Source organism: Girardinichthys multiradiatus, chromosome 9, assembly GCF_021462225.1.
Source record: "Girardinichthys multiradiatus isolate DD_20200921_A chromosome 9, DD_fGirMul_XY1, whole genome shotgun sequence".
Lineage (NCBI taxonomy): Eukaryota > Metazoa > Chordata > Actinopteri > Cyprinodontiformes > Goodeidae > Girardinichthys > Girardinichthys multiradiatus.
In genome coordinates this window covers 9572894-9594521 of record NC_061802.1, presented here as the reverse complement: position 1 = coordinate 9594521, position 21628 = coordinate 9572894, and the positions used below count along the sequence as shown (strand labels likewise).

At 39.5% G+C, this 21628-nt stretch overlaps 1 protein-coding gene and 2 long non-coding RNA genes across 7 annotated transcripts in view; 2 read left to right on the top strand and 1 right to left on the bottom strand.

Annotated features, from left to right (window-relative positions):
• Positions 1-2240: 2240 nt before the first annotated feature.
• On the top strand, positions 2241-2725 carry LOC124873309. The gene is made up of 2 exons (XR_007039496.1): positions 2241-2556; positions 2630-2725. It is a non-coding gene; the product is annotated as an uncharacterized LOC124873309 (long non-coding RNA).
• Positions 2726-5463: 2738 nt separating this feature from the next.
• On the bottom strand, positions 5464-7579 carry LOC124874379. Its single transcript, XR_007039787.1, has 3 exons — positions 7418-7579; positions 5934-6049; positions 5464-5822 (listed from the first exon to the last, which is right to left on the bottom strand). It is a non-coding gene; the product is annotated as an uncharacterized LOC124874379 (long non-coding RNA).
• A 977-nt stretch (positions 7580-8556) lies between these two features.
• sgip1a (SH3GL interacting endocytic adaptor 1a) overlaps positions 8557-21628 on the top strand; it is a 104321-nt gene continuing 91249 nt past the window's right edge. For all 5 annotated transcript variants that reach the window (XM_047374794.1, XM_047374793.1, XM_047374791.1 and 2 more), the window contains exon 1: positions 8557-8693. The gene's annotated coding sequence lies outside the window, so the exon portion shown is untranslated. The remainder of the gene's footprint in view (positions 8694-21628) is intronic.

Here is a 21628-nt window from a genome sequence, read left to right as displayed (position 1 = left end):
AATAAAATCATTGACATACTCCCGAAGATAATTACTTCATCCTCAGCAAGCGAGACAACATTGGAAGTAACTGTAGAACCTGATTTGTGTTTGGACTGTTTTGATCCTGTGGAGCTTCCTGAGTTATCAAAAATATTAGCTTCATCTAAACCTTCAACTTGTATGTTAGACCCAATCCCAACCAAATTATTTAAGGAAGTGTTCCCTCTGATTACCAACCCCATTTTAGATATGATTAAGCTATCCTTAGTAAGTTTAAGTTAGCTGTAATTAAACCTTGATTTAAACCTTTGCTTGATCAAGATGATTTAATAAATTACAGACCTATATCCAATCTTCTGTTCTTATCTAAACTTTTTGAGAAAATTGTTGCTAATCAAATGTGTGAGCATTTACACAGCAATGACCTGTTTGAAGAGTTTCATTCAGGTTTCAGAGCTCATCATAGCACTGAAACAGCTCTGCTGAAAGTCACTAATGATATTCTCCTAGCCTCAGATAATGGACTTGTGTCTGTTCTTGTCCTGTTAGATCTCAGTGCTGCATTTGATACAGTCGACCATAATATTCTCTTAGACAGGCTGGAATATGCCAATTCTCTTCACTATATGTGTGCTTTCAATAGGTAAAATTATTAGGCAGCATAGGATAAATTGTCATTGTTACGCTGATGATACTCAACTTTACTTATCCATGAATCCTGATGAGCCCAACCAGTTAGATAGACTACAAGCATGTCTTGAAGACATAAAAACTTGGATGACTTTAAATTTTTTGCTTCTAAATTCAGACAAGACAGAATCTGTCGTGTTTGGACCGGAGTCTTTGAAACAGAAACTGCTTAGTCAATCACTTAACCTGGAAGGCATTAAATTGACCTCCGGTAATAAAGTAAATAACCTTGGTATTATTTTTGACCAGGACATGTAATTTAAATCCCATATTAAACAGGTTTCTAGGATTTCCTTCTTTCACCTCCGGAACATAAAAAATTAGAAATATCCTGTCCAGGAGTGACGCTGAAAAACTAGTCCATGCATTTGTTACTTCAAGGCTGGACTATTGTAATTCCTTACTATCAGGATGTCCACAAAATGCAGGTAAAAGCCTTCAGCTGATTCAAAATGCTGCAGCAAGAGTTTTGATGACAATTAAAAAGAGAGAACATGTTTCTCCTGTTTTAGCTTCCATTCATTGGCTCCCTGTTAAATCCAGAATAGAATTTAAAATTATCCTCCTCACATATATAGCCCTTAATGATCTAGCTCCATCATACATCAGAGATCTGATTGTTCCATATGATCCTAACAGGGCACTTTGTTCTCAGACTGCAGGTTTACTGGTGGTTCCTAGAGTCTATAGAAGTAGAATGGGAGGCAGATCCTTTAGTTATCAACCTCCTCTTCTGTGGAACCAGCTCCCAGTTTTGGTCCGTGAGGCAGACACCCTGTCTACTTTTAAGGCTAGGCTTAAAACTTTCCTTTTTGATAAAGCTTATAGTTAAGAGTGGCTTAGGTTATCCTGAGCTAGCTCTGTAGTTATGCTGCTATATGCTTAGACTGCTGGAGGACATAATGACCACTTTCACTCTCTCTGCTACATTCTCATTCTACTCTCCAACTTTGCATTATTAGCTTCTGCTGCCAACAACTTAATGCTCACCTTCTACCGATTATACACTTGGCCCTGTCTTTCAGTGTTTAACCCTATTTTTCTCCTGGACATAGCTACTTACTGAGCTTTTACTGTGACTAACTGTATATGTTCTCTCTCATACTCATACTGGCTCAGAGTTTATCTGTTTTTTCTTCCTAGATGTAACCACTAAAGGAGCTATATCCATTAACATTTACTTTTCTTTCCAATAGAAAGGACTCCTGGATCAGTGCTTCTGTGTTCTTTTTCTGTTTCTGCCACGACCCCCAGTCGGTCATGGCAGATGGCTCTCACACTGAGCCTGGTTCTGCTGGAGGTTTCTTCCTGTTAAAAGGGAGTTTTTCCTCTCCAATGTTGCTGTATGCATGCTCGGTATGAGGGATTGCTGCAAAGTCAACTCCAGTGACTGTCCACTGTCGCTACTGTTGGGAATTGGGAGTGTCATGCTGTGCTTGTCCACCAGAGGTCCTCCTGGAGCCACTGCTGACTCTACTACAGGTGTTCCTGATCTTTGGCTGATTGTGTGTACCTGGGAGGAGTATTTAGGAGCCTGCCACCAGTCCTTTGTTGCCTGAATGTTTTTGCCCATGTGGTAATCATCAAGCCAGTGTAACTTTGCCAGTTTGACCTGATCCTGAGCTAACCTCCTTTGTTTTTGTCTGATTCTTGCTAGTACCTGTGAGGTCCTCTTTACCTGGACTTCCAGTATCTCTCTCTAGAGTTTGTGAACTTTGGATTATCACCACTAGACTGTGGTTTGGATCCTAAATCTCCCAAACTCCTTCCTCTGTGTGGGCTCTGTTCTGTTCTGGACTGCTCTTATTGGACTGCCCTTCTAGATTACCTGACTCCCAAGCCCAATGGTAAAGAACCTCCCGGTGTTTATTACCTGTGACCCAAGTAAGTAAAACTCTTTTGGACTTTGTGGATTTATTCCTCTGTGGCCAGAACTAACCAGAGCTTCTCTCTTTAGAGAACCCGAGAAGTCTGAAGTACCTCCCTGAGCATTTCCTACCGGTTTTCTGGTGTGACTTGAAACATTGACTGTAAATAAACCGTTGAACCTTTACTGGTCTCCTGAGTGAGTTTGCATGTGGGTCAAACAAATCCCTAAAGAGATGGCAGCTACATGCTCATCCAGGAGGAGTGACTACTACAAGTCACTGACTTGATGCAATCTGCTGAGTTTCATTAGACTGAAAAATCCAATTTGAATAAATAACTGAATCTGACTGCATTGTTTGATAGTTGGGATTAATTGGAATGCATGTACCTGACTTGAAATCTGTATGATGCGATTGAATTGACTTAGCCTATTTTAAACCTTTCACACAATGCAACAGAAAATGACAATCTCCAATTATTTTTAGCTCTGCCTTCCTCCCTTCCTGTTGGATGGAGAAAGGGGGAGTCAAGTTTAGCCTAAACTGGCTCAGTTATGGTTGAGGTGCAAACCCATCCTCAATTTCTGCTACCTGTGACCCCTTTTCTTTTCCAATGGTTAAAATCAGTCTGACAGAGGTACCCCCAGTCCTTGTGGTTTTTAACAACAATGGCCACCAGTGGGCTTTAGATGGACAAACTTTATCTGTACATTATTTTTACTTAGTACCCCTACATATTGCCTATTCTAAAATGGCCAAACTCTAACACTCAGTAGTTCATTCTAACCTCCCCAACAATCCCACACCATTTCAAACCCTTTGTGAAGTGCCTTGAGATGACATGTGTTGTGAATTGGTGCTATATAAATAAAACTGAATTGAATTTGACAGCTGCCAGATTTGGGTAATATTATAAGACCTGTTAACATCTTTTCTGTACTTTTGGAGGTAGTCACACCTGCACAAAAAAAAGTTTAAGTTTGATTGGCTGTTATGTTTAACTTTTTTTCTAACACTATTAATCCAGTGGCAGTTTTTGCACAAATGCTGACTTGGGTTAGCCCCCTTTCATACCCCCCATCCCCTCTAATAACAATTTGCACCCACAATGAACACCTTTCTGGAGATTATCAAATGTGGTTCAGATTCTAAGAATCATAACTTGAGTATCATAAGCCAACTACAGTGTGCAGACATATTTTCTTCCAGTGCTCACACAGTGGAAGATACAGGAAGATACCAGTCCAGATGAACTGGACAACAAACAACAGAAAACTCATTTGGGGTGCAACTGACAACTTTTTTTTGAGTCTTAAACAGCCATAGGCTGTGGTGACCTGGACAAAAACGTCATACTGTCCCTTTCAAAGTTCGTCAATACCTACAAATAGACATGGGCTCCTTACTGTTACAGCAAAAGTAAAAAGTCATAGTTTCAAAACCACCAGAATTTTGGCCATACTGTTCCTACAATATAAAGTCCTTCTAAGAAGCCAGAAAAAAAAGGGCTGGAACACATGGATCAGATTGCACATAAAGCCAACCTGGTGTTAGCCTGGGATTTCTAAAATCCAAACACGTAAGCAAGGAAAAACGTCCTTATTATGTAACCTTTTTGGGTGGGGTGTCAAAATATTGTGATTTGCCAGAGGAAATTACTTGTCAGGAAGGCTTTCAATATTTATTGTGAGAGTCAGTGAGAGCGGACGTATGAGATGTATGAAACAGCAAAATTAGCAGCTGAAATATGGCTGCAGGACAGATTTTCTTCTGCAGGAATTTACTAATTCTATTTAATAATTAACAGCAACAGGCAGGTAACCCACAGGGTGTTTATTGCATTCAATTTAGGTAGCTTTTGAACCGAGATTATTGTTTTTTTGTTTTTCCTTTCTGCAGGCAATGGTTTCTTTACATCTGTTTTTTTATTTTTGTGACGATAAAATTACTGACATTTCATTCGTTTCTAACAATGTTTGGACTACATATAACTCAAGCAGATAATTTTGTAGCCCTTACCAATGTTTTCAGCTACGAGTAAGTTAAGGAATGTTCATGACTAATAAAAAATAGTCATTGATATCTAAAGGAAAGGGTGACTGACATTTCTAAGGCTTTGCAACCCAGTGAAAGACAATAAACCATAGAACAGTGGAAAATGTTACCTGGAGTGGTTGATTTAGAATGTTATTTCATTACCTAATACACTCCAGATCTGACTTACATTATTTAGGGTTAGGTTTCATTCCACAATATGAAGAGACTGTGGAAAAAGGCATCCAGGGAACAGATCCAAGGCAAAAATCACAGCACACCAAAAAGGACACAGAACAGTTTCACATTATCAATATTGATAACTGGTAAGATGTTTGGAAAAATATTTGGTGGATTGACAGGATGAAAGTGAAGGTGTGCATCCAATTATATCTTGTTCAAAACTAATAAGTAATTCATGGTGATGGCGGTGTGATGGTCTGTGGCTGCTTTAATGCGTCAGAACCTAAACAACTTAAAGCGTGGCCAAACGTTTTCCACAGCAATTAAAAAGACTTACTCTAAATTATTAAAATGCTTGACAACAGTTGTTGCCTCCATGGTTGGCACAAGCAGTCATTAGATTTAGGAGCCAATTACTTCTTCACATAGGGCCAGGGTGGATTTGATAACCTGCTCTTCAATTGGCATCCAGTCAGGTTGTCCTTGTCTGATACTGTGATTTGATGATCTAAAACATTTAAGTGTGACAAAAAAATCTGTAAGAGAACAAATGCTTTTCATAGCACTGTCTATTCTATTCAGCAAGCTCTGGGTGTGCCCCAGGGTCTCCACCCACAGGAACATTCCCCTCAAAACCTTCATCATCCTGACATATTGGGAGGTAACTTTTTGACCCACATGCAGAACCACGATCAGAAAACCAGAGTAGTTTGTAACTTGTTTATTTAATACACTGCGGCGAGTCAGAAACTGATAATGGTTGGGGCTGGAACCTGGAACTGGTGCTGGTCAGAGAGGAAGCCAGGTAGGGAACGGTCATCGATGCGGGGGCTTATTCCGGGAAGGTTTGCACCGGGAGTCCAAGTCGGCAAGTCCGTGGGCATCGTTCGAGAGCGAGCGGGCTGGCGGGCATAACTTGTCTGAGAAAGGGAGTTCGTGGGGAGCAAGCAGGGCGTCTGGCACTGGTGAGAATTGCAGAGTGAACTGCCAGGGCTTGGTTTGTCTGGTGGGTTATGGTCTTCAAGGGATGGAGATGGATTCCAGAATGTAGACAGCTTACAGGACCTGAAGGTTGCAGCAGAGATAACCTTTAGACAGGCTGAACAGAGCTTAACAGGTCACTAGACAGGTTTCTTAAATCTTCTGAAACAAAGATGGCCGGAGGCTTGAGGTTACCACTCATGGGATCATCAGGCGATGAATGCATGTCCTGCAGCTCCTTATAAGCACCTCAGTCTGGATTGCTCCAAGATGTGTGGCATTAAGCCACTCACTGCTCATCAGTGGCTCTCCTCATGACAGACAGACAAAAACACATAAACCCCACTTCATGACACATCCCAAGAGGCTTCTAGATATGCAAAAATACTTGTGCCATCAGAAACAGAATTTGAATTGCTCAGACTGAATCTGTGTTTGTGTAGTTTGAAATTAAATGCAGTCAGTCAATCATGTTCGGTACCACCTCTTCTATAGTGGGTCGCGGGGAAGCTGGTGTCTATCTCCAGCAGTCTATGGACGGGAGGCGGGGTACACCCTGGACAGGTCCCCAGTCCATTGCATGGTAAACACATTGGTTTGAAAGTGAATTTCACTAAACTGAAACTGAATTTAATAGTTTGAAACTGAATTTGATTGCTTTGAGAATTGCTTTGGTTTGTAGTGAAAATTCAGCATGATTACTTTCATTTTCAGTTCCATAATTCGATTTCAGTTCCAAAATTCAGTTTTTTGTGTCACGCATCCAGATCCTTGAAGCCACAGATTAATCAAACACAATGTCACCGATTCATGGATGTCATTCTCTATTACTGTGTCCAAATTCAGGCGCTGCATCCTTTGAATGTCGCATTTGTAGGACAATTATGGTGAAGCAACGAAGGCTATCCAACTTCGAAGGTTCGTCCAAATGCGGCAGACCAATGCGTTCTTCTTTTCCCCGGATTTGAAGGAGGGGTCCGTGTATCCTTCATGGCCCACCCTATCCCATGATTCATTGCTGGTCGAAATAAACTGTTCAAACGGAAGTAGCAAAGGCCGGAGGAGAGAAAAAAGCTTCTGTGAAACAAAATAAACTTTTACAATGTTTGTAAACAAGAATGTAGTTATGTAAACCTGAAATATCTGATCGGTTCATCAAGATATCGCTTAATTGCAGAGATTTTCTGACCTAGCAGCCGGCTCGTCTCGCCAGCTGTCCGCTAAACCTTGATAAAACAGCTGACTGCCAGCACAATGTTTTCAAACTCCCATTGGGTTTCCCCAATGGGTGGAAGTTAAAACACAGATATAATTCAGTCAGATGATGTTTAATGTTAATGTTTGGTTGATTTATTATTATTAATGTTATTATTAAGCTGTACAAATAAACTGATTTAAACTTTGTTCCTAAAGTTAATATGTTAGTATTTAAGTTGTTCTAAAAATAAACGCTTTCAAAATAAATTAAACAAATGTTATTTATCAATTTATGATAAAGTGTTACAAAGTTTTATATCTGTGAACACAAACATTATTTTGAACATTTTAAATAGCTGAATAATGAACAAGATCATAAAACAAGAACGTTTTAAACAAAATAGAATTATAAACCATCAGTAATATGTAAAAGGAGTAAATAAAAACATGCAGTAATTTACAGTGGAGACTGCGGTATTAACCTTCAGGCTCCATTTGTTCGGCTAACAGCTCTGCGCTTCACGCCAACACAGTTGCTAGGCAACAGACGTTACGCTGAGGTAAAGGCTAGGGAAACGCAGACCGACGTAGCACCAGTGGCATGGCATATTGTACATGACGCTTCTTACAGATAGTCATTTAACTTGGTGACTGACATCCGCCAAGCTCATGGATGCTGCTCTACTCCAGCTCAAAATGCCATAAAGAAAGTCTAAAACGTAAATCTGTGTTTGATTAATATGTAGCTATTCTCAAGGACCCGGATGTGTGACGCAGAAAACTAAATTTTGGAACTGAAATTGAATTTCATACACAAAAGTGAAAGTTGTCAAACAGAATTTTTATTACAATAACATACATTTTCAAAGCAAAATAATTCAGTTTCAAACCAGTAAATTCAGTTTCAGTTTGGTGAAATTCATTTTCAAAGCAATGCATTTAATTTCAAATTACACATATACAGATTCAGTCTGAGCAATTCAAATTCAGTTTCTGATGGCACAAGTTTCTTCGTATAGCTGGATCGGTTCCTCAAAAAAACTCAACTGACTCTTGTCAAGCGGGGGGGGGGGGGGGGGGGGGGGGGGGGGGGGGGTCTATTTTGCTTTCTGGTGTTTTTCATATTTCTTCCTTTTCATATGGTCCATTTTTTTGTTTCTTTTCTTAATAAGTTGAAATTTCCCTGTTTATTTATCTAATTTGTTATTTATATATTTGCATTTGCACTGCAAAACAGTTTATAAAAAGTACAAATATTAAAACATTTGGTTATTTTAAAGTAAAAAAAAAAAAAAAAACAGGCTAAAGAGGTGCCCTAGAACGTCATTTTAATGTAAATATTTTTTTTTTTAAAGGAAATGTAAAAATAGAAACCTTCCACCTTAAATCTCACTTACAAACATTGGTAAATTAGAAATAAATAAATAAATATATATTTCAAAATTAAACTCTATGCTTTATTTATTTTCACAGAGAAAGCAGACACTGTACCCTCGCTGGGTCGTCTTCATAATGAGAAATAGAAAGATGCACTTCCGGGGAGAACTGATTGACTTACAAACGTCTGGGAAAAAACAGTAAACATTAAACAAAGTTTAGGTAAAAGGTAAAGTCCAGGAATGTTTCCCAAACATCTTTAAGTACCAAATAAATTAAAATAAAACAAAAATAATAGCAGTTTTTGGCATTCTACTCTGGTTCAAATGTAAACATCTTTGATGAGTTAGCATGCTGCCATAGAAGCTAAACACTTTTAAGGTAAGCTAATATTATATATATATGTATATATAAATATATCAGTACACTAGCTTGAATTTGATTTATGACAACTTTTCATGATGAAAATGATTACTGTAGCTCCGACTTGACTTGATATTTTTCATAAGAGTTTTATAACAAAACAATTTGTTTCTGTACAAGACGTATGCTAACTAAGCTTTCAAGTGAGCATATCAAATCAGTTAATTTTTATTTTGGTTTTGTGGTTGAAAACAAGAACTAACCTTTGAAAAATCCCAGGGAAGAAGAAGCAGTTTGTCACACTTTAAATGCTCATCATAGCAGCAAATTGGTAAATAATTGGATTGTAACTTATGCTACATTTATTCAATTCCCTATTTCTATTTCTGCAGACACAATTTATCCAACCAGTGTAGTATACAGTAATATGTTGCAAAGGAAAAGACAAAGTGGGCATTGTATTTTGTTAGTTAGCATTCCTAAATTTGGCTTATTATTAAAAACTTTTAGAAAAACATTTTGTATATGTTAGGATTTAAATAATTTTTTTAAATACATACATTGGAAAACTTTTTTCTAGAATTATGTAGATGGTTTGATAATTTATTAAATACTTAATTTATAAAATACTTTATTAAATAACAGGAGAAAATAATATTTCAATTTCCAATAATTGTTTCTTAAAATCATATATGATTATTTCAGAGATTAGTTTATTTTAACTATTTTATTGTCCTGTGTTACACCACAGACGTGCCTCTTTAAAATTAGTAAGCAGGGTGAATACTGTTATGGGCAAGATGATTTTGCCTGGGGATAAACTATTCTTTATGTCAGTCAGTCAGACCTTCGGGTCATAGTGACGCTTTAACATATTTCAAGATGGACCGTAACATTGCCAGTATGAAATAGGTAAATAAATACAATGAATTAAGCTTTTTATCAATGATGAATTATTGACACTTTTTTAAAGATACTTGGTACATTTTTATTCAATGTATTTATTACAATTTATTTAAACGTGTCACATATCTAAATATTTCTTGACAATTATTTTGTGTTTGATTGTTGCACTTATGGCGCGAGAGCAGTTGTAGAAATGGAAACTGAATCTAATTCCAGCATTTTGCTTGCTATTATGGTAAACTGTGCACTTCCCACACCGGGGTTGAACTGTGTATTTTAAGACTTAGGTAAAATTCTCAAACCTTCAGTAAAATATCCTGCTTCCCAGAAACAAATTAGAAAAGAGGAATTTTTTTCTGGTAACACAGATTTATGTCTTTCACATTTATGTGACTCAGTGAGACTGGAAAAAAGTTGGTCTTTCCAAATCTACTTCAGATGTCCTACCATTAAGTTAAACATGAATCACCTTGTTAGTAAAGAATCCTCATCAAAGCATCGTCCTGTTGCATCCTTTATTTCTAACAATCTGTCAAAAAAAGTACTTATGGCAATGTACTTCATTGTCAGCTTGCATAGCACCATAGTGTTAGTGTTTACTTCATAAAATAATGTGTAATGAAGCTCCATGTTAAGCAGTACTTGACAAAAATTCACTTTTCATAGATGTTTACATGAAAAGACTCATTGGTGCCATGGATTGGTGTATGTGGGTATCATAGAAATATATTTTTTTAATTTTGACAGTCAAGCCGGCTTTGTTAAGTTCATGTTATACATTATCCAGCAGAGAGGATTCTTGACATTAACTTGTATTTTCACTAGTTTAAGTTTAATCTGCAAAGTTTCTAGTCAAGCACGTGTTGAGTTCCTGCTTTACATGAGCAGTTATGCTTTTGCCAACAGTGTACACAATAGTTGGTTTGTTCACGTTTATTTCCACAAGCTCCATGCACGTTAAAACTCAGCTTGGCTGGACAGTATTGATCGTTTGTTTGTGCATTAATAATCCTATGAATAATTTGAGCTGTGTAAGCCTGAGGAGATTTGAATCAAACTACCAGAGGCCATCGTGTACCCCATCAGAAGTTGATTTTATTTGGGTTCAGTGAATGTGCAAATTGTCTGCAGTTTTTGTTTTTTTTATACCTTGAACAGAACAGGTGTTGGTACATGTGATCGCTCACATGGAGGTACACCTAAGGCCCCAACTCAGATAAATATTTGTTAAAACGGAATTAAGAGAGTCTTTTTCACATTCACATGAAGAAAGTACTTGAAGAGCAAAAGAAATGTGAAAGATATCATAGTATAAATCCTCGTTGTCGATATTGAATGTAGCACAGTCCGAGGGTATCATGTGGCATGTTACTATAAATTCCAAGAGGTCATCGGAACATTCGTGTTGAAGAGAAGTGGGTTCAAAAAAAGGTTATCTGTAACCTTTTCATGAACTTCGTGTTGGGAAAACAGTGGGAGCAGGAAGGAATAGCATGATGAAATGAGAATGAGGTTTCAGTTTTTGGTTTACTTTGTTGGGGAATTCAGCCTGGGAACAAGTCTGATCCCCGTTTCCTGTGTGGAGCTGAGAAAACCCACAAAAGCAACTTTTTCAGAGTAGAGTTTCTAGGCATTGGACATGGGGTGAATACTCTACACATAACTACATGACCACTGGCAAAGCCTTATCCTCTCCTATAAATGCAGAGAGGATTTCCAGAGTGTCAGTGATCTGAAGCTATTTTAGGTGTTTGTTCAATATATTCTCTCTGCACTGTGATGCGCCAGATCCAAATTTAGTTAGCTGTGAAACAGGAGCTTGCTAAAAATAATCCCTCAGTCCCATCTGAGTGAAATATTTTTGAAATGAATGTTATAAACTCTGCGGAAATGGATTTAATGAATTATCTAGTATTTGTGCGTATGTGCAACATGAATTGTTATTTTTTTTAAGAATAAAAATTCACCGGAAGTGTTGGCGAGGGATTTGGGTGAGCTGTATGAGTGTGGGTGATTTGAGGCTTTCTGTTTTATTATTTGACACCTGGGAGTTCCTGTGAAAACATTCAACGATGAGTGAGACAGCGCGAAACATGTTCCTGCAGGTGCATCTCAGTACATTTAAACTTCTGTTATATAGATTCATGAGATATAATTAAAGAGTTGATTTCAGCTAATATTGATTAACCTAGCTCATGACTGATTCAAATTCATTGTCTTTGAATTCTAAATAAGTCCAATAAATATGCAGGGATATTGGTCAAATAAAAGGTATATCCATGTACCTTGTAACATATGCAGTCAATACTTAGGTGTTCCATCTGGCATGGAGCCAGTCAGCCTGTAGGACTGCTGAGATGATACTGAGGCCCAGGTTGTTTTAATACCCGCCTTCAGCTAATCTGCCTTGTCAGATACAGTGTCTCTCATCCTCGTCTTGACAATAATCCATAGGTCCTCTTAGGTTTTGGTCAGGTGCATTTGCTGGACATGGTATTAGCACACTTATACCATGTTCATAAAAGCAGGTATTGGTTCTTTTGGCAGTGTTCTCTAAAATGGCCTGGTAGACATCTGCACTGTGGTTGGACTTGAGAAATTACAGAAGACCAACCCCAGCAGAATGCCACCATATGGCTCTTCACACTGAAACTCAAGCAACTTTGGTCCTCTGCCTCTCCATTCCTCCCTCTTACTCTGAGACCACTATGCACCTTTAGCAAACGTAGGGCATTTCTGATGTTGTCTCTGGTTCAGGAGGGACTTAACACAAGTAAATACCACAATTGTAGAATGTCCTGAATACGTAAGTGGGGCGACTCCTTAAGTACTCATTCCAGCCACAGTCTACAACTTCTACAATGGGCTCTGGAACAAACTCTTAAATTGACTCTGGATCACAATCCTTTCAAGACCGCATTTATTCCTGTTGGTTGTGAACCTTCTTTATGTTACACTTTTTTTCTTCCACTCAACTTTACATTAAGATGCTTGAACAGAGTAGCTACTGTGTTAACATCCAGCATCTTTAGTGCTGTGTTTTGATGGCTAGCCCTTCTAGTGGAAGGTATGAGGGACTGTCTACTGAACAACCCTCAAATCTGTAAATTTCCACATGATTGTCTATACCGTAACATGGTCACGGCATAACATTTCTACACTAAAAATATTTTTTTACTTATTTAATATTCTAATTGTAAAGGGAAACTTCTTTGCATTAGCTATAAGCCATAAACATCACAATTGACAGAAACGTAAACTTGAAATATCCCACTCTTTCTGTAATTAATCCATATTTTAGTTCCCCTTTTTCAAAAAGTTATATATTATTCTAATTTATTGGCATGTTTTTCTGATTGGACCGAGCTCATAGTTGTGGACTGGTAAACTTCCATGCTGTTTAAGAAATAGTTTTTCTTTTATTTTACAGCAGTGACAGTGTTTTAACCTGTTTAAGGGACTGAGGAAATAAGATTAATTATTGTATTAGTCTTGATGGAAAAAAGTAGTAAAAGTAACTAAAATTCACATTTTATAAAGATAAGTATTTTAGAAGTTTTTGAGGAGAAGACAATTATTTAAAATCACTATAAAGTAAAACTAAAAGTGGAATGAATTTACAGAGACAAAGAACTCAAAAGGAGGTTACGTTTAAACATAAATAAAATAATTAAACTCTCCCTTGACAGCAGCAGCAGCTCCAGCAACTTATTTGGTGCAGCTTTCAGCACCAGAGCCCGCCGTTCCTCGTTGTTTATTGAATAAAATTCTGCTTTTAAAGACAGGATTAAATACACAATTGCCTCATCTCTACCACTCATTAACATATTATAAAATCAATTTTTCTTATAATGCAAAAGGAGATTCCTCCAATGTCACAGATTTTACTCTTGTTTATAGGTGACTCAGGATATGTGTAGAGGTGGGAGTAGAGGAACACCGCTGTGATCATTTGCCATTTTTGTACTTAAAATTCCAGCATCCTGACACAAGTCTGTCTCATGACCTTTTATCAGATCAGAAGGCAGGTTTATTCTTCTCTGTATGCTCTGACGAGCTGTTAAACCCAAGAGTTTTAAAACGATACTCCTATTTTAAGAAGCCGTATGAAAAATAGGACTTGTTAAATGCGTCATAGGGAGGCCTGTGTGGACTGCTTTTAATGTGCCAGTTTCTACTCATGCACATAACCTATATTAGCAGCATTTTCGTGGGTGTCCAGAACAAGCTCTAGAGAGCCAGAAACCAGGCGTAGAAGTTATTTCTTTTTTATTTTATCTCAAACATTTGTATTAGACTGAATGAGCTTTTTCTGTTTTCACATCAATTTTAGGCAGGGGTGTTGTTTAACCATCCTCTTCTTGGGAATTACCACCAAAAAAAACTCAAAATCACAATTTTAATGATTTGTCTTTTCAATTTGCATTACATATAAAAGTAACATTGCGTATTTAAGATAACTCCTTTAAAACTCTGCAGAGGGATCATTTGGCTCCATTCTGTCAAGTTAGTCTGCCTGTCGAAGCAAAGTATAGTACTCACGGGAGCAACCTAATTTAAACATCCCCTCTGTTTATAGGTATAAGCTGATTGTAAAGCAAGTCTAGTGTGTGTTTATTTAGGCACTGGCCCTGAGTGGAAATGGTAATTGGTGTGAGTAAGAGGGGCATATTGGACTGGTGTTGACATGCTGGAGACCATTAGCAAGACCACAGAACAGACTGGCGAAGTATCAGAGAGATGAGCTCATCTTTTCCATCCTGTGATCCGAGGCTAGAGGGGAGAACAGGGATTTCACAGGGTGTAACATGGCCCTGAATCTGGATGGCGTTTGAGGTCAGGGAATAGTCAGAGTTTAACGGTGTTTCCTTTCAAACTGGTGCAACAGGGAATGAATACTGTGGGAAATCTATAATGCAGTTTTACAGTTGACGTTTCGACTTGATCTTCTTTTTGTCCTGAGGCGACCACAGCCATGGTTGACTACTCTTTTTAAACACTGGACGTCAACAGATATCTTTTTTCTGGGTAATTTCAGGTTGGCTAGATATTGTCCTTATTTAACCCAATAAAAAGGTTAAATTTTGACTGTTCTTGCTGGGTTTTCCTGTCCTAACTAACCTTAACAATAATGTTGAAAGTCAGGCTTGGTTAGTGTATTTAGCCCCTTTTCCACAGAAAGCCCCAAGATTTAAAGCCGCAGGATTTGTTTTACCCGGTTAATAGGAATCCCAGGGAATTCTGTACTTTCTTTTTCCACTGCCGAGAGAGGCCCCATACCGTTTATTTAAATCAGCTCAGTGACGTACGGGGAAGTTGTGAAGAAAACGGTACTAAACCTTCATTCCAGCAGATGGCATTACTCCATATTTGGTCAACTGATTAATAATAGACTCATATCATATAAATACAGAAAATGTATATAAAGTAGAAGATGCGTAGACAGTGAAGTAGACGTTGACAGGGTCACTGGGAACTGTGGTCTCTTCTGCAGAGCCATTTGCATAAAGCTATAAAAAATAAAAAATAGTAAAGAGTTCATACTCCACTAAGTTAGGTTCACGTGAATAAAAATATGTATTTTTCATGTAAATGGAAAATTTTAAGAGCTCTAATCATCACCACTGCATTAAAATATTTGTCTTAAAGAGCTGTGCCAAAACAGTTTATAATTAATGCCCACAATAACTTAAAATGTCCCAAATGTTGGGAGAAAAATATTCCGTTTTATTTTCTGGTACTTGCAGTTATTCACCACATACCTACTAAACGCTTTATATTCACTTTCAGCCGCCACCAACAAATAAGAGGTGGTAGGAAATCCCAGAGAGCCGGGCCGAGATCAGGCAGTGGTTAGTGGGGAAGTCATAATCTAGCTGCCTGGTTAGCTTAGCTTAGCTTAGCAGCAAGACCAGCCTGTAAGCAGAGCTCTGTTGCTCTGAAAAAACAAAATGCACATTCTGTCACGTTCTGGGGCTGATGTGGACCAAAGTGCAGACAAGAGCTGGGCAGCAGCATGTTCATGGCAGGCTTCATCTTTATTCAAAGGTTATCCAAAAACGTAGCATACTCACTGCAGGAATTAACATGAGTTGAGCCAAAAACTTACATGAATTTCCAGAGCAGGAGCGTAGTACAAACTGAACATAATCAGGGGTAGTGAACGGAAGGAACCAGCAACGAACAAAGAAACTAGACTAACTAATATACAGAAGGTAACAAAGGGCAGGTAATCAAAAGAACTAGGAACAGGTGTGACATGGAAGCAGGGAGGCTGAAGGAACAGGTGAAACTAATAAAAGGACTAAAGCATGGTAGAAGGGACTAACAAACAATACAGTGAACAAACCTAAGCAAAACTATAGACAAAGATAAATAAGAACAACAAAAGAAACCATAAAGAAACCCTAACTATAAAAGTAAACAAACCTAAACCAACACTGACTGAACTAATTGAGAAGTAAGCAGAGAAAGCGAGGTTTAGAATAAATGTAAACAAAACATAAACAACAACTGAAGCTAACCTATAAAGAGGGACTGGAGAATAGAGATAAACTAGGGGAACTCAGCTGGAGAACTATGATAACAATAATACTACTAATAATAATCATAATCATCAAGAGAAAGCTATACTAAGTAATAAGAAAGCCACCACTAAAGGAACTAAGAGCGAGGGGAAGAAAACAACAAACACTAGGAGGCAGGAGAGAGAACAAAACTAACATCAAATTAACTGGAGGAACAAACAAACAAAACTACTAAGGCCAAAGAATAAAGATACCCAACTGAAAAGCAAAACAAACACAAAACCAAACAGAGTCCAAAATGTCGAACCCTGACATTCTGGATGAAATGACTGCACAGATGAAATTTTGAGGTCTACTTTATCGCTTAAAACATCTTAAAACTGCTATTTAGACAAATTAATGGTATGAAAACAATTAATTTGTATAGAACCCTGCCCCTTTACTGCAGCTGCTGGTGCCATGCCTTGCTGCACACAACCCCGCCTCTTTAACAAATCTCAGGGAAAGCTGAAAAGACCATCTCCAGAGTAAGACCATTTACATGAAAGTAAAGCCCGACCTGTTAATGTGACCTAGGCTTTACAAAGCCTGGGGCTCACTACAAGCAATGCAAATGGGCCTCTTGATTAGCATGTTGCACATCTTCCATCATCTTCTACATGTCTTTGCAATGAGATTTTGCTTGAAGGGAATTAGAATAAAAACCTAATCAGTAAAAATGTATGAAATCAGTCAATGAAAACGTTCTTGTCTTCAGAGTTTTCTCCTGTGATGAGATTCTTACACCTGAGCTATGGAGTTCCTCAGCTTCTTCGGTCTTACCATGGTCTTCATGATGCTGTTTGTTCACTAATAATAATAATGATAATAATAAAAAGCCTCTGATGTCTTCATACAGCTGTATTTAAAGTATACATTTCACACTGATGGACTCTTTTCAGATTTTTATCTTTAAAAATTTTCCTAAACCTGTATTATTTTTATCCAACTTTACAAATATGCACTCCCTTTTGTTGGTGCATCACATAACATCCCAATAAAAGACATGAAGATTGTGGTTAAAATGAAACAGAATGCAGAAATGTTTAATGGTTGTGAATACTTTTGCAAGGCACAGTATCTGTCCTCAATCCAACTTTTGTATTTATTCTTAAAAAAATGTGCTGAAACATTTGATTTAGGAAAGGTTTTGAATTTTGACATGAAAATTTTTTTTATAAATCTAGCATCTCTCATTAAGAATGTGAAGCTAGAATTTATTTACTGTGGTTGGCCCAGAACAAATGAGACAAAGTTTCCAATGAATCTGCACTCGGCCTACTCTGCATCATCAGGCAATCAGAAAGTGGAGGCTAATTTCACAAAAAGACTTGATGGCTGCTGGGGTGTGTGTGTGTTTGTCTGGTAAATGTTTCTGCGCACCTAGACAGGGCAGCAAGTGGGATAATGACGAAGAAATGTGTCTGCATGGTGGCACACACAGAGAGGTCATGTGTGGCTGGATTGCACGTAGGCACACTATGCTGCACCCTGCAATTCACATGCCTTATCTACATGCCGTTCCTCTGCCGTTGAGGAAAATGTTATGATTTGAGTGCACTCACCGCTGACTCTTCGGCGGGTGAGTGTTTGTGTACATTTAATGTCTGCAGCCTAATCATCATCCTTCATCAGAGCACTTTGACTGTGGGGAGTGACGGAGTGGGTTGTAGGTTTGCAGACATTTTTCTTTCTCTTTTTTAACACCCTGCAGGAAATGGCATGAGGATTTGGGACGTGACAGTTGCACCATGAGCTCAAGGAAATCCCTGCATAGAGATGACGTTTTTGTTTTGTGGTGTCTTATCAGTAAAACTTTGTTGGCAGTTGACTTCAGTTGGAAAACACATGTGTAAAAAGTGAAATAGTGCTGGTATCATCTAGGTTACTGACCTTTGGTCAAGTACAGACATGGGATGTTTTCAAGATATTCCATGATCTTAAAAAGTTGTGATTTCAAAATCAAAATTCGGTATCAAATGGTATCGAATTCTTTAAATGAGGTACCAGAAAAAGTGTCATGGAGGGCAGAGTTTTCTGAGGTTGTAAAGAACTTTGATTAATACAGTTCTGCCCCTCCTCCACCTGTTGCTGTGCACTGCCAGTCAGTTTGCTAAAAAGAAGGTTCCTACACTTTCCCCTCACTTACAGAAAAGACAAATTCAACAGTTTGGGAATATTTCCAGTTGTGAAAAACATGGAAACCCAAGATGTAAAAACTAAATTAGCCGTGCACCTCACTTGTATTAAGAAAACCCTATTTTAAAGCTATGGTTCAGAAGCTACTACCTTGTTATACTCTCAGTATTCCCACATAATACAGACTGGCAAAAAGGCATAATATCACAAACAGGGAAACAAATCAACATCACCTATAGTCTCAGATTTGAACATTTATATCATCAAAAATTGGTACTTTGATTTTTAATGGATACAATAAGAATTGTCCTTACTTTTCCTTTTACTTGTTTGACCAAGAAAATACATTGGTAACAGCTCTTGCTATTATTGGAAGAGCAGCTGCTTTGTTTTGTATGGAAGTTGAAGATTTAACTAGAACATATTTGACGTATAGTCATAAATTTACATACCTAAGATCCTCCTCTCTCCATGATTGCTCACTTGCTGGATTAAAACACAAGTATACTGCTAAATGTAGCTTTACTTTTTTTCTACCTGTCTCCATAAAGCACCAGTGATGACCCAGTTGAATTTGTCTTCTGGGAGTTTGCCACTGGTACACATAGATTTATATCTGCAAACAAAAGCAGAGCAGCATCTCTGACAAATAGCCAGATTGGAACAACAGCACACCCTACAGGCAAAAAACGTGTGCTAAGAGGATGAGTAAGTAGGTCAGGAGGGAGGGATGTGGAGGGTGTTTGTTGGTGGGTGGAGGTGAATGAAGACAGATGCAAAGAAAATGGAGGGAACAGGAAAAAAGGGAGACATACAGAAGAACATTACATTTTTGGTAATGAAAAAAACCTCACCTAACACTGTTAATGCAATCAAGGAAGAAAGAAGTGTAATATGTCAGAATGAATGGTGTTCTTGTCCTTCTTTTTCTGAAGTGCTGGCTGTGTATATGCCAAAGAGACACCTCTGCTCTCAGCAGGGAGCGTTTTAACTAAATAAGGACATGGGCACCTGAAGTCACTGCAGCTACCAAGCTGAGAGTTTAATCTTTCAGTTATCCTCCATATCCCATTCTCTTACATTATATTTACAGGAACCTGTTTTAAAGATCCCATTTTAAATCACAATCAGAATCAGCTTTATTGCCATTTTCGTACATACAAACAAGGAATTTGACTCCGGTACACTTTGCTCTTTGGTTTTGTTTTTGCATTACAGAATATACATATTTACAATGTACAATATACACATATATAATAAAAAGGTGCATTTGCAACATCTGTATGTTGCAAATGCATGCGTACATGCGTCATGCAAAGTTTTTACTCACTTCCGAAATGGATTTTCATTTTGTTCAAGATCATTGCAGGTTTACTATGTAAACAAATAAATACTGCTGAAGTTATTTGTTGAAATTTTGCAGTTTGATGGAAATACTGAAAAAATAGATTGAAATATATATTGCATTGGTATCTTATTTTCTCCCAGAACCTTATATTATATTATATTATATTATATTATATTATATTATATTATATTATATTATATTATATTATATTATATTATATTATATTATATCATATTACCCCTCCTTGAACGGCCACCTTAACGTGGTGGAGGGGTTTGTGTGCTCGAATGACCCTAGAGGCTATGTTGTCTGGGGCTTAAATGCCCCTGGTAGGGTCTCCCATGGCAAACAGGCTCTAGGCGACGGGTCAGACAAAGAGCGGTTCAAGAACCCCTCATGACAACTACAAAATCGAGACACGTGACGTCGCCCGGTACGGCGGAGCCGGGGTCCCACCCTGGAGCCAGGCCTGGGGTCGGGACTCGTCGGAGAACGCCTGGTGGCTGGGTTGCTCCTCGCGGGACCCGGCCGGGCAAAGCCCGAACGAGAGACGCCAGACCATCCCCCAGTGGGCCCACCACCTGCAGGGGGAACCGTGAGGGACTGGTGCAAAGAGGATTGGGCGGCGGACCAAGGTGGAGACCTCAGCGGCCTGATCCCCGGATGCTTAGGCTGGCTCTAGGGACGTGGAATGTCACCTCGCTGGGGGGGAAGGAGCCTGAGCTGGTGCGGGAGGTCGAGAGATATCGACTAGAAATAGTCGGGCTCGCCTCCATGCACAGCGTGGGCTCTGGAACCCATTTCCTCGAGAGGGGCTGGACTCTCTTCTACTCTGGAGTGGCCCACGGGGAGAGGCGGCGGGCTGGGGTGGGTTTGCTTGTCGCCCCCCAGCTCAGTCGTCTCGTATTGGGGTTTACCCCAGTGGATGAGAGGGTCGCATCCCTGCGCCTTCGGGTTGGGGAGAGGTCTCTGACTATCATTTCAGCCTACGGGCCTTCTTGGCGTCCCTGTCGGGGGTGCTGGATAGTGCCCCTCCTGGGGACTCCATTATTCTGCTGGCGGACGTCAACGCCCACGTGGGAAATGACAGTGACACCTGGAGAGGCCTCCCCGATTTGAATCCGAGCAGCGTTTTGTTATTGGACTTCTGTACTAGTCACGGATTGTCCATAATGAACACCATGTTCAAACATAAGGCTGTCCATCAGTGCACTTGGCACCAGGATACCCTAGGCAGGAGGTCAATGATCGACTTTGGTGTCGTATCATCAGACCTTCGGCCGCATGTTTTGGACACTTGAGTGAAGAGAGGGGCTGAGCTCTCTACTGATCACCACCTGGTGGTGAGTTGGATCCGCTGGGGGAGGAGAAAGCCGGACAGACTTGGCAGGCCCAAGCGCATAGTGAGGGTCTGCTGGGAACGTCTGGCGGACCCCTTGGCCAGGGATGTATTCCACTCTCACCTCCGGGAGAGCTTTGACCAGATGCCGAGGGATGTTGGAGACATAGAGTCCGAGTGGACCATGTTCTCCGCATCTATTGTCGATGCTGCTGCCTGTAGCTGCGGCCGTAAGGTATGCGGTGTCTGTCGCGACGGCAATCCCCGAACCCAGTGGTGGACACCGGCAGTAAGGAACGCTGTCAAGCTGAAGAAGGAGTCCTATCGGCTGTGGTTGGCTTGTGGGACTCCTGAGGCGGCTGATGGATACCGTGAGGCCAAGCGTGCCGCGGCCCGCGTGGCGGCAGAGGCAAAAACTCGGACCTGGGAGGAGTTCGGTGAGGTCATGGTGAAGGACTACCGGTTGGCCCCGAAGCGGTTCTGGCAAACCGTCCGGCGCCTCAGGAGGGGGAAGCAGTGCGTCGCCAACACTGTTTACAGTGGGGATGGGGAGCTGCTGACCTCGACTGGGGACATTATCGGCCAGTGGAAGGAGTACTTCGAGGATCTCCTCAATCTTGCCATCACGCATTCCCTGGTGGAAGCAGAGGCTGGG